At 38.1% G+C, this 7,907-nt stretch overlaps 1 protein-coding gene across 8 annotated transcripts in view; it reads left to right on the top strand.

The window, feature by feature from the left end:
- Positions 1–364: 364 nt before the first annotated feature.
- arvcfb (ARVCF delta catenin family member b) overlaps positions 365–7,907 on the top strand; it is a 243,346-nt gene continuing 235,803 nt past the window's right edge. For all 8 annotated transcript variants that reach the window (XM_072433079.1, XM_072433076.1, XM_072433080.1 and 5 more), the window contains exon 1: positions 365–470. The gene's annotated coding sequence lies outside the window, so the exon portion shown is untranslated. The remainder of the gene's footprint in view (positions 471–7,907) is intronic.

The following is a 7,907-nucleotide window of genomic DNA, read 5'->3' as shown; positions in this document are numbered from 1 at the left end:
CTTTAAACGCAAACAGATGACAGTCATGTTCATTACTTGAAAATCACACGCAAAGATGATTAAAAGAAAAAAAAAGAAAAAAGAAAAAGCTTAAATCGTTGCTGGGTTACATCGGAGGAGCGCGGGGGGTGGGGCTTGCCGTGTCCGTCACTACTCCTCTCCTCTGTGGATGACACCGACAATAACCCTGCTCCCACTCCATCTGCACTTTTACTCTTCTTTCTCGCGTGCTTCTTCTCCTTGCTACTTCTTCACAACCTCGTCCACCCGCATCTTGGCTCGTGGGAAGCGGCCGCGTGTCGTCCCACGTTGATCACGGGTCAGTTGTAGTGACAGCGGGAGCCTGCAGCGGCCAAGTAGTAGTTTGCGGGAGAAGCGCGTTGTTGCTACGCTCTGCTCCGGGACTACGGCACAAATCAGATTGGACTGTCATCTTCGCCTCCTCTACAAGCATGAACTAAGAAGCAGAGGTACGCCTTGACACATTCCCCCCCTTTTATGTATTTTTTGTTAGAATAAGTTAAGCAGGTGTTCCCGGGCGACGCAGTGATTATGTCAGGAGCATCATCCGACGTGATTATGCGCATCCTCTATTCTTTTTCTTTCTTTTTCTGCCTCAGTTGTTTATGAAGTTGTAGATGTGCAGTGTTGATTGTGATGTGTAATGAGTGTGTTTGTGTTGTGAGCTACTTGAGGCAATGCAAAGCCAAGCTGCATCGCGCTGTCAGTCATCGCATCACTGGGTTCATTTGCATGGCCAGTAACAATCAGATACAGAAACCAATCGTTGTTTAGATTTCTGGGCTGTGTTTCCATGCATAAGAGAAATGGGATCATCAATAGACGCCTGGTGACATGTAATAAATGGATGTTTAGAGTAGCTGTTGTATTTAGGAGAGAAAATACACATAACGTTTCGATAGTTAACATTTTCTCTATTGTTTTTGTCTGGTTTTTTTTACATTAGATTACATTTTTTGTATAATTTTCCTTGTGAGAACGTGCACAAGCGTGAACATACATACAATAATCAGATTACAAGAGTTACAAGATTGTTAAAATAACATGTAAACAACAACAATAGACATCAGCTTTCTTTCTGATCACGGTGCTTCTCAACACTCGCATCCGATTTTGTGGTTTGCATGTCATTTAAATAATTTGAAAAAGGTCCAGAAATCAGATAACAATCAAATTTTGGTGTGCTTGTGTTGCTGCGGTTACATGCACACTCAAAATCTGACTATTATGACATTTTTTGGGGTTATAATGTTTTTCAAATGATAACCATGCAACAAATGATCAGATTTCTTTCTGCTTAAGATCCCTCTGATTACTTACATCAGATTTTGCAGTTTGTATGTCATTTCAACAATATTAAAGGTCCAGCAATCAGATAATGATCAGATTTCTGTTACAAATGTAAACCTGGCCATTGTTTTCGACCTTCCTCTTCTGAAATTGTGGATATTGCTCTTTCTCTCCTCGTTCCTTCATTTGGAGAGCTTTGTTTGGTCGCGTCAGGGCTGATGGGGAGTCTGGTTGATGACAGCACTTATGATCACGTCCTCGAACAGACCTGCAACTGAGCTTAACCTGAGGCAATTATTAAAGAGTGAAATGAAGTTCTTGGTGGCCGTTTGATTGGTCTGAGAGAGCCTTTTTCACACCCAGCAAGTCACTTAAAACGTGGCGAGATGCAATTACAACAATTACCCTGAAGAAATTAATCTGTACCTTGGCTTTGACTATGAAAAAAAAACTGAGAGATTCGAGTGTGACATTTCAAACCGAGGCTTGATGATGCACACCAGGGCTAAGCATTGCTGTGTTGAGGGGATGTTGGGGAAGGGAGGACTAAATTTGGAAATCAGAACAAGGGAGAGGGACTTGCAGGTGCAGTGAGAGATGGAGCCGCTGCTAACCAGATTCTCCAAATGCTGACTAAACTGCTGCATCAAACGTGTGCAATAATCCAGTGGTCTACTTGCCTGACCGGCCAGTCCCTTCTACAGTCCGTTCGATTGCCAAAGGGTCTGGAAATGGACCATAAAGATTCATAAATGAATACCGCATGTAACATCTTTTACCTCAGATTTATTTCGTGCTTTGCTTGTTGACGCTGCAGAAATCCACGTCGCTTCTCAGTCGTCTGTGTTGATTTTGTTTTTCCGTTTCCATGCTTCCTCGTAAGCCGACATGTTTGTTTGGACAAGAACAGGCCGATGCGTTCATCTGATTGGTTAATCCGCCTGTCAATCACGCCCATACTGGACTTGAACTTGTCGTGGGTTTCTACCTCTTGTTTTCATTGCTGCTTTCTGTTTTATCTGCTCTTATTATGGCCCCTTGTTTTCCAAAGTAATGCTCTTGTTGAGAAAAGTTTGTGCATCATGAATATTTGCTCATTTTTGGTCTGCTCGGGGGTTTGTGGTGCATAGCAGAAGATAATTGAAATTGTACATGGAGAGAGGCAGGAAAAAGCTTGTGTGTGGTTCGTGCTGCACTTGCTGTGATATTGATGGTGAATCTGTGAATAATGTGTGGTTTATTTCTCAGGGCTGTAGCTAGAACCTTCTGTATTGTTATAATTGTAGCTGCCCAAGGACTTAAACAAATGCTGCTTTTAAACTACAGAATCTACAGCATCGAGGATAATGTAACACATGAGTTATTTCCCACAAGGTGATTTGATGACATACATTTTGTTATGTTGTTACACAAGTTATTCAGCTAGATATAAACTTTACTGATTCCTTAAAAAAACGATTTACTGCCAGTTGCTCTTATACGAACAGCACGGCAATTAAAACTTCAACAGGATTTGCACAATAGCAGCAAACATCTGCCTGGATCATAATAATTTCAACTGCTGAAAAACATTCGACTCAAGCATAAATTATTGTTGGGCTCGACAGATAGGAATCTTTTGGACCAAATGCAAATATTAAGAGACTCAGAAATGCAGATTATGATTGATCGGAAAATTTGATTCATTTATTATTTTTGTTTGTATTTAGCATGAACGACCACAACGATTGATCAATCATCTCCTGGATATTTTACTATTTTGGTCATGGTGATATGCTTGTTAATAATGTTCATTTGCATAGTTTTTCCCTTAGTTAAAAATAATATAACAGCAATAACAACAACTACTACTACTATTACTACGTATTACTATTACTAGTATTACTATTACTATCACTACTACTATTTTTATTACTACTATTACTACTACTACTATTATTACTATTATTACTATTTCTTTATTATTGTTATGCAGTAACAACAACAGCAGCCATTTGACCATGTTACCACTGTAAATGAGAAGGTGCTCTTGATTGCACCTGAAAAAAGGTCTCTCAATAATACAATTACCAAACACCGTATGATAATTACACTTAAATCACACTTGTCACACATAAATGCACTGTGACCCCTGAATTAGGTCATATTGACAGAACTGAAGTTGGCTGGTTATTGTTGATAAAGTGTGTGACATGTTTGATGGCCGCTTTGGGCTTTGGGCTTGTGCAAGCTGACAACGTTTGCCAACTTTTGCCTGGCGATCAAAAATAGGAAAATAAAATAAAATAGGAAAATAGGAACTCAGCATCTGGATTTTGGAGCTATTGATCTTTAAAATGAGGTATGGCATGTCCATAATTTGGCGTAGCTGAAGATGATGAATTGTTTGTAGCTGAATGGGGCCAGTTAGGATACTAATCTAAAACATCGCCGTCAATAGACCAAATTCTAGTGAATGGCTGATGTCTCACCAGACTCCAACATCTGCCGATATAATCAGCAGAACTATAAATCGGTCGGTCCACAACTAATATCATTTTAAAACGTGACACCAAAATATAGATATAAAAAATAAAAACATGCACCGCTCTTGAACAGTCTTTGGGCAAGACTCAATCTTAATTTGCCCTCTTTTTTACTGCTCACGTGTGGAACAAACATAGTACAGAAAAGTGGCACATGTGACAGCTATTTAGCACATTTTAAATATTGAGTTTGTTGTTTATTTAAAAGAAAAAACATGTTTTAAAAAAATGGTACAAGAAGAGCTGATCGAAAGTAAAAGAGGAAGAAAGTAATAATACTTTCAAATAATGGAATAAGGGGATATTTGTGCACTTTCATGATTTCAAGCATTTCACATTTGTCTGATAATTAAACCTCAACTAATACGTTTAAAGCAGGGGTGTCCAAACTTTTTTCACAGAGGGCCGCATTTTGAAACATATACGCAGCAGAGGGCCACAAACAACCTGACAATGTCGAATTATTACTTATTAAAGGGAAGTTTTGCATTTGATATTGTTTCGATGAGCCTCCACACCTTTACTAAGACTTGGAACATTAATATTAGGTTGGTATAACATCACAATGCTTGAAAGTTTCCAAATGTTAAACTAAAGAATACTACTTTTTGTTGTTTGGACCAACAGCAGGAAGCCAGAGGACCAACAGAAATTAGTCTGAGGGCCGCATTTGGCCCCCGGGCCGTAGTTTGGACATGCCTGGTTTAAAGGCATGTTTTAACACATTTATGTTGGATTGACATAATATTGTTATGGGCACACTCCAAAAAATATTACGTTTTGTCAACATCTCCCAGCTCTAGCTCAAGTTTATGAAGTTTATCTGTTTAAAGCTCGCACGCTGCTATTGCACTTTCAATCATTTGGACTCGTATGATGCAGGGCTTTCTTTCACAGTATTGTTTCTTCTGGGACAAACCTTCTGTCATTATATACCATTGTTCATATAATAGGCTTTCTAACCGCTATAATTTAGTGCAGTGCTTGTTGTTGAAGAGCACTTTGGTGAGGTCAGTAGCCCTCACATGAGTCATCCTCTCCTTGTCACGGCCCCGAGTGATATAAAACCTCTCCTAACGTGAAGTTTGGGTGAAGCCATCTGTTCAACACCAACTTCCTTCATAAAACACCTGTCCACAAAATGTTTTCTCCGCCTCTCTGTAGTCATTACAAAAACATTACTGCATTTTAATTTGCTGCAATTAGGAATTTTCTCATAAATCTCCAAACTGCAGCAGTGCCAGTGGGCGAGTTTGTAAAAAGTGGGGCTCTTATTTCGCACGATAGCGGAGAGCGAATTTTAAAATTGTTTTAGAAGAGGAGTTTTATTGCTGCAGACTTTGTGCCACCACTTGAACAGTTATATCCTAAGTATATCAACAGTGTAGATATAGTTTGTTTCGGGTTTTTTTGCTGAGAAGGGAAAATATTTGAATTCATTTGTGTGCAATTTGTTATGGATCAGAATCAGAAAAGGTTTATTGCCTTTGCCAATAAACAGAATTCACAGACATAGGAACTTGCTTTGGTGATTCAGTGCAACATAAAACAATGAACAATGATGACAATGACAACCTATATAAAGTCAAAAAGAAAAACTATTTAAATCTGCTAAAAAATAGTCTTTTTAAAAATATGTGCGACTGTTTAATGATACTTGTGACAGTTATTTTTTTGTAAATTTCTTTTTGCTATTGTTAAAGTAAAATGTTTTTCCTTTTTGATTGTTTTTTTTCCCATCTTAATTTATTATTTAATATTCCTTTGTGCCGGCTACACTTTTAAACTTGTTAGTTATAAATGCCATTGCAAATGTTCCCACAAGTCCTAGTTTGTCTGAAGTCTGAGGTCTTCACACTTGAAATGCCAACAAGAGAGACACCAAAAGGAAAACGTGGCTGGAAACGATTAGACTCACCTCGCAATAGCTTGCAATAGAAGTTGTAACCGTTTGCAACAGCGTGGTTCACGGCAAGGACTTTCAAGAACGTAATATTCACATCATTTGTCCTTGAATGAATGCGACAATAAATTGTACAAAAATGCCACGAATTGCCTACCTGCGATGTATATAAATGTGGGAAATGTAGTCATCCACTGCTTTGAAAACAGTGGACCAGTTAAATCACACAGAACAAGTGCTGGCATGGGTGCTCTGAGTAAATGGAGTTATGATTAAATTATGATTAAAAGTCACTCGAAAGCTTTAATGAATGCTGCCTCGCCGTATGGCCACATACAACAGGAACAATAAAAATATTATTGCCTATTCAGCTCAGCTCTCTGGGATTATTGTAAATCCAGGCAGCACTATTGAGAGTCAATGTAGTGTTAATTATGATACACCTTTCTCATTATAGTTTCATGGTCATTGTAGCATTTCATTACTTGGTACACACACACAGACTGTTGAGCAGCAGCCATGTTATATAGGAACAGTATAATGCATTTGTTAAGTCAATTAGAGCAGAAGTGATGTGGGTCATATCCTTGAGAGCATTAATATTAAAAGCTACAATTAAGATTTTGGACAGAATCCAGTGGTTTTGGTGCTTGGAATTTAATGCATTCTCAATCTTTATAGTCTGTTTAAATCACTTAATAGAGTTCCCAAATGAAGCCATGTTTGACAGTCCCATTCAACTCAACAGTGCCAAAAAAATAATTCTATAAAGTAGACATAGTTTTGGAAAGTTTTTTTTCTTCTTTTTTGTATTTTTTACAGGGAAAAAGAAAAAGAAAAAAAGGAAATGTGCAGTGTGACTAACATGAGTTACTTAAAGGTTGAATGGACGATTTTTTGGCATAAATCTGAGTCTCATTTCCTCGTGGCGTGGACTTAGTCCTGCCACATATCAATCATAAAACGCACCTACCGCTCACCTGCAGCCACGTGCGGCTCGTCCCCATGAGAGCAGCACTTTCCGCGTGTCTAAGTGCATTGATCTATCATGATATAGATCCCTCAGTGTGCGGGACAAAATGAAGACGGAGAAAGACTGAAGACCGAGCTGACTCAGAAGAAGACGGAAATCTACGGGAGACGAGAGATGCGATGCGATCCGTTGCGCTAATAAACAAACGCACGTGTGTGTTTTATCAGTCCGCACGGGGGAGTGGCATGCGCACTTCGCCTGCGTTCTCAAATTGCCGAAAAATCGTCCATTACACCTTTAAAGTCAGAGAAAGAGAAACCAGACAGATTTATCCCTACCTTGGATCTAAAAAAAGATATGTATCAAACATTTAATGCTGTAATCAGAACGACAACAACAACAACAACAACAACAACTCACTGTTTGTTGTTTAAAAATAATATTATATGGTTATCTTTGTAAACTCAAACTTTTCTGAAAAACAAACACAAACTTTGAACATGCAGCAGTGCGATGTCCTGCAGAGTGAGAGTTTTTTTTTGGATTAGACAGTGGTGTAATTCTTAAATTAGCACTAGACATATTAAGTAATTAAGAGTTACATCTAAAATTATGTAACGCCTTTTGATTGTTGTAGAACTGATTACTTTATTTCATTCATTTTTGGCACGTCACAATATATTGTTGGTTTGCAGTACTACAAGAAGTCTGTAGTCAAAGCAAATTCCTAGTTTGTGAAGTAGCAAAGAAAAAAAATGTCTGATTCAGTTTCTAATTATTATCTTGTCTTTTGTTCTACTGCCATATACGTTTTCCCTCTCTCATCATACATTGTCCATACAGGAAACTAGACAAACGGTGGGGAATGACAACCTCCTTACGCCAGAGCACACTGTGGTCAACCACTTATCTGGAATGCTCTTTCATTTAAATTTCCTTAAATTAATAGCTTTGTCAGTTTATCATTGATTATCTTTTTTCCAGCTCTAATGATAAACCGTTGCCTGAAATATGTCATTATAAGACAAATAACTTTTTTCTTTATAACCCAGCTGGAATACTGCATTTTGTCTCTTATACAGTGTGCCTAATTATAATCAATAATAGTGATTATTGATTAACCAATTCATTCTGAAGCTTGTATACATTACTGCCATATACTATGCTTGCCATGTATATTTAATAAATGAAGCCA

Source organism: Eucyclogobius newberryi, unplaced genomic scaffold, assembly GCF_026437365.1.
Source record: "Eucyclogobius newberryi isolate DKJ021-1_F unplaced genomic scaffold, fEucNew1.0.hap1 SCAF_6, whole genome shotgun sequence".
Classification (NCBI taxonomy): domain Eukaryota; kingdom Metazoa; phylum Chordata; class Actinopteri; order Gobiiformes; family Gobiidae; genus Eucyclogobius; species Eucyclogobius newberryi.
This window is presented reverse-complemented; position numbering and strand designations above follow the sequence as displayed.